This window comes from Asparagus officinalis, chromosome 7 (assembly GCF_001876935.1).
Source record: "Asparagus officinalis chromosome 7, Aspof.V1, whole genome shotgun sequence".
NCBI lineage: Eukaryota > Viridiplantae > Streptophyta > Magnoliopsida > Asparagales > Asparagaceae > Asparagus > Asparagus officinalis.
Genome location: NC_033800.1, coordinates 25,555,785 through 25,560,980, shown reverse-complemented (window position 1 = coordinate 25,560,980; position 5,196 = coordinate 25,555,785).

Below are 5,196 nucleotides of genomic sequence, written 5' to 3'. Positions count from 1 at the left end.
CACTAGCTATTAGGAAGAGTCGAGGTGGCATTAGCATGCAAGACCAGAGTCGATTATTTTGCTTTGCTAGTCCCTTCGAGCTCCCACCCTTCTCCTGATTACTTTTATCCTCCTCGCGTTTCTTGTTGTCTTAATCTCTTGAGAGATGTTGAGAGGAGCGGAGGGGGTCAGAGCTTAGAAGCGAGTGATAGTGAGGGTGATCCTGTTGCTGAGGTTCTTGGTGAATCTTTTGTCGTTGCTGCTAGGAGATTGTCGAGTCCTACTCCTGGATCTGGTCGAGAGCCTTGAGGACTTGTATCATTTTTAAGCCTCCTTAGGCTTAGATATTATAAAGAAAATTGTAATGGAGTAACTTATTTTGAATGAAAATTAGTTTTATTTCCATTCTTAAGTTATCTATGTTTTGACTGAGGACTTTGGCCAGGGTGAGTTAATTGTAGTGTGTCGACTCGTGTTGGGAGACTTACAATTAATTCTCCTAACGCCTTATGCTGACTGAGTATTTGATCGACAAGAACTTGACAATTGAATGCTTAAGTTTTTATGTCGACGAACCATCAGTTGCGTTATTCAGAGACTTCGTACCCTTAGGCTCATGCGAGAGGTCCCGAATGCCTTCTTGGTCGAATGGCAACTCTAAGATTGGGTGCTTAGGTCTTACGCAATGCCTAGGTCTTTAATATCCCCGTATGGTTGAGAAATGATTATGGGAGTCGACCATAGGGTTATGCCTTGGGTTTACTCCTGAAGGTACCAAGGGCTTGTAGACATATCAACCCTGGAGTTGTGTTACTCAGGATGTATTTGGATGCTTGGGTTTTAAATAACCATGATGGTTGACTACTGGAGGATTCGACCATATGTTGTACCTTAGATTTATTCCTGAAGAGGTACCAAGGGCTTTAAATTCGACTGAGGAGTTGAACGCCTAGAACCCTAAGAGTTGACTAGGTCTTCGGGTCCTTGTGAGGGCTAAATGGCAATCTGTAGGTTGGATGCCTAGGTCTTACGTAGGTGTCTAGGTCTTCAATATCATGTATAGTCGAGAGGCAACTGTGGGAGTTGACTATAGGGTTTTGCCTTGGGCTTACCTTTGAAGGTACCAAGGGCTTGTTGACATATCAACCCTAGAGTTGTGTCGCCCAGGACTTATTTAAATGCCCGGGTTTTAAATAACCATGATGGTCTGTGCATTGGGTTTATTCCCGAAGAGGTAACAAGGGCTTTAAAATTCAACTGAGGAGTCAAACGCCTAGAACCCCTGAGAGTTGACTAGGCCTTCGGGCCCTTGTGAGGGCTAAATGGCAACCCGTAGGTTGGGTGCCTAGGTCTTACGTAGGTGCCTAGGTCTTCAGTATCCTTGTATGGTTGAGAGGCGACTGTGGGAGTCGACCATAGGTTTTTGCCTTGGGCTTACCCTTGAAGGTACCAAGGGCTTGTTGACATATCAACCTGGAGTTGTTGTCTGTGTTGAAAATGGGTTTTATTATGGAATCCATTACAACGTGTATTGTTTACAACAGATTCAAAAGAGAGCCTTTTTATAAGACTACTCGTTACACAAGAAATAAACAGATGATCTCCGAGAAACACACACATAAATCGTTTATCGATCGTTGCTTGCATGAGATCTTTGTCTGTGCTGGGGACACGTTAGTCCATAGACCACCAATTCACAGATCCGGATTGATCGTGAAGAAGGCTCGATGTTCTTGTGAAACTAGAACAGAAGTAAATTATCTTAGCGAGGTGAGATAAATACTCTTCTCGAGATCAAAACAATGTTTGAACTCAAGGAAAGGGATAAAGGCATGCAGATCTCTCGAAATCCTCTCTTTATGCTCAGGAGTTCACTAAGATCTCACCTCTCTCTTTAAAATTTGTGGCTCTCTGCTTTGGAATTCATCAGCACTTCGCCTAAAGGTCAGATCTCCTGATTACCCGTGCATATAGGTCCTAGGGGGGTATTTATAGGCTTCGAACGCTGTGTTTGCTGATAAGAATTTATGATTTGGACATATCTACAGTTAATAACTACTTTCCCGAGTTAGGAAGCCAGTGGAATGCACGAAACTGTAGGCTATCTAAAAATTACTATAGATAGACGATCCCCATCAAACACCGATGATGAAAATTACGATTTGACGACTTTCAGAAGGCTATAATTTAAAAAATTTCACGTAGATCGATGAAGGTTACAATCTAACGACCTTCACAATAACTGATAAAAGCTCTAATTTAATAGCTTTCACAAGCAACATCGAGGGTTACAATCTGACGACTCTTATATTATCAAGGAACCAAGACGAAGATTACAAGATGACGATCTTTACAACATTCTAGCAAAAGAGACTACAAATTGATAGTCTCTTTAACTCAAGACGCAGAGTTCACCTCTGCGTCCCAGATTCAAAACGTAGAGCTCATGCCCGCGTTCCAGACTCAAAACGCAGAGGTCATGCCCGCATTTCAGATTCAAAACACAGAGGTCATGCCCACGTTTCAGATTCAAAAATATAGAGGTCATGGCTGTGTTTCAGATTTAAAACGCAGAGGTCATGACTGCGTTTCAGATTCAAAACGCAGAGGTCATGGTTGCGTTTCAGATTCAAAACGCAGAGGTCATGGCTGTGTTTCAGATTCAAAACGTAAAGATCGTGGTCGCGTTTCGGTTTCAAAACGCAGGGCTCACCACTGCGTTTCTAGCCGCCAATGCGGAGCTCAACTCTGCGTTCCAATCCCAGAACATAGAGTTCGTGCCCAGAATGCAGATTTTGCATTTGACTCGTTCAAATACGAGTTAAATGGTTCTAAAATCGTTCTCCCATGATTTTAGGGGGGCGGTTACACCCATTAAACCATTGAATGGTTTCAAAACCGTTTTCCACAAAATAGGGTCAGTTACACCTCATTAAAGAGAGATTTTAGGGGGCGATTACACTCCTTAATCCCCTATAAATGGTGAAAAACTCAACTGAGTTTAGGCTCTCTCTTTTGGCTCTCTCATTGATCTCTTTTTCAAAGCATTAGAGATTGAGAGATCGACAGTCATCCTTTGGAGCAGTCCTTAGAGCTTTCGACCTTGGCTTGAGAACCGATTTTAAGTTGCATCAAATTAACTCTTCCACAAAGTTATAACTTGCTCAGAGTTCCCTAACTCGTTAAAAGTTTTAAAATTGCCACGCAAGTTCATCTAAGACGTCGAGTCAAGAGGCGAAGACAACGTTCTACAACACGAGGTGTTCGGATTGTCAATGAGAAGCAAACTCGATAAGAATATCGAGGGAGGCATCTCATCGCTACCATGAAGAACCCAGGTTAAACAAAGGGAAGGATCTCCATTGACCCTTCTCTCTTTTATAAATCGGGAATCGGATCGAGAGGAACTGTAATTTCTTTTTCTAAGTTATTAGAGAGAGATTGCACTGAGGGAATTGTATTCATTCTTTTTCTAAGTCTGTTAGAGAGAATGCAACAAATTCGATTCTCCAAATTGTCGTCTTTCAATTTTCCCACCAAACAAAAGATGGTGACTCCGTTGGGGATGAGCTTTTTTACCGATGAAGAAGTAGTTGTGCAATTCAACGTCAACCTTGCTGGAACGACTATCGAAACTCTTATTGTTGAGTTCGATCAAGCCAAGTATGAGGAGTTACTCTCATCCAGATCCCTTAGCCCCAAGGTTATGTACAAGATCCGTAAAGTCTCTAAGGAGACTAAAGCTCCAGTTGTGGCCGACTCATCAAAGGATTGTCTCCCCTAGGGGTTGCACTATTCATACAGTCCCCTCTCTAAAGGAGAATATTTAGCTTCGGCCAAACTCGTCCGCCGAGTTGAAGGTTCTCCACCCGTGCCAAAGCGACATGTATCGGGTCACAAAAGGCTCATCTTAGTGACCAACTCCGTCAACGCTGACGACATCGCTGCAAAGGCCTTAAAACAGGCTAAGAAGAATGCCGCTCAACAAAGGAAAAGATCTTGATGATTTGCACAACTCCGAGAAAGCCGATCTCTCAACCAACGCAAGCCTTGCGTTTGTGAGCTAAAACGTGATCCTGAGCTCTGCGCTTCTGTTTCAAAACAAGAGCCTCATGTTCATGAGCCCAAACAAGAATCTCGGGTGAACCAAGTTGAACGCAGCCCTCAGTGGTGCGTTGTACAACCAAAACGCAGCCCTCAGAGGCACGTTTTATAATCAAAACACAGCCCTTAGGGGCATGTTTCACAAGCAGAACACAACCCTCAAGCCTACATTTTATCAACAGAACATAGCCCTCAAGCTTGTGTTTTACCAGCAGAACGCAACCCTTAGGCCTGTGTTTTACTATCAGAACGCAGCCCCCAAGACTGCATTGATCAACTCAAATGCGACCCTCAAGGGAGCATTTCCCAAATAAAACATAGCCCTCGGGGTCACTTTTCACAAGCAGAACGCAGCCCTCAGGGCTGCATTTCACAAGCAAAATGCAGCCCACAACAACGCGTTGCACAAATAGAACGCGACCTCGCGTTTCTTGCACGATGTGTCAAGTCGCATTCAAAGTGACCGACATGGACTTCAAACAACAGATTTGGGCTCAGGTAATAAAACCCAATACAGAACCTGATGTATACCGTGGAGCTTCGAGGCACTGCCCCGAACCCCGTCGGGGGTTGTCCACCCTTCGGACCTCCCGAACAGTGGCACGCCGCCCCCTGGACCCCCAGATCGCTGACCGGGTAGCGAGACCCCCGAATACTTTTCGTAGCGTGACGAGATTGAGGGGCATATATAAGAAGTCTACGAATTCAATGCATCTCAACAAGATCCATGTTCATCAGGAGCCAGTCCTGTCCAATCATAGGCAGGGGGTTCCAATTCAAACCTCATGATTAGTGAGTAATTCTTCTCGAGTCTTTGTAACAGATTTGAGAGTGTTCATATCGAGAGAAAGACCGATGCAATAAGTCATTCGTTCATTCTAATGTGAACGACTAATTTCTACGGTTCTCTCGGGATGTCAATGCTACTCACATGCGGCCAAACCATTTGTGTTTGACCAATTAACGAACATTGTTTGCCCAACTAACGACGACGTTCACATAGGAAGAAGAGTTCGGAGGATGAATACCTTAGAGTTACTTTCAACATGATCGGTAGAGAGAAGTCACCAATTCCTAGTCCTGGTGAGTCAGAGACGAACCAGTCTCCAAACT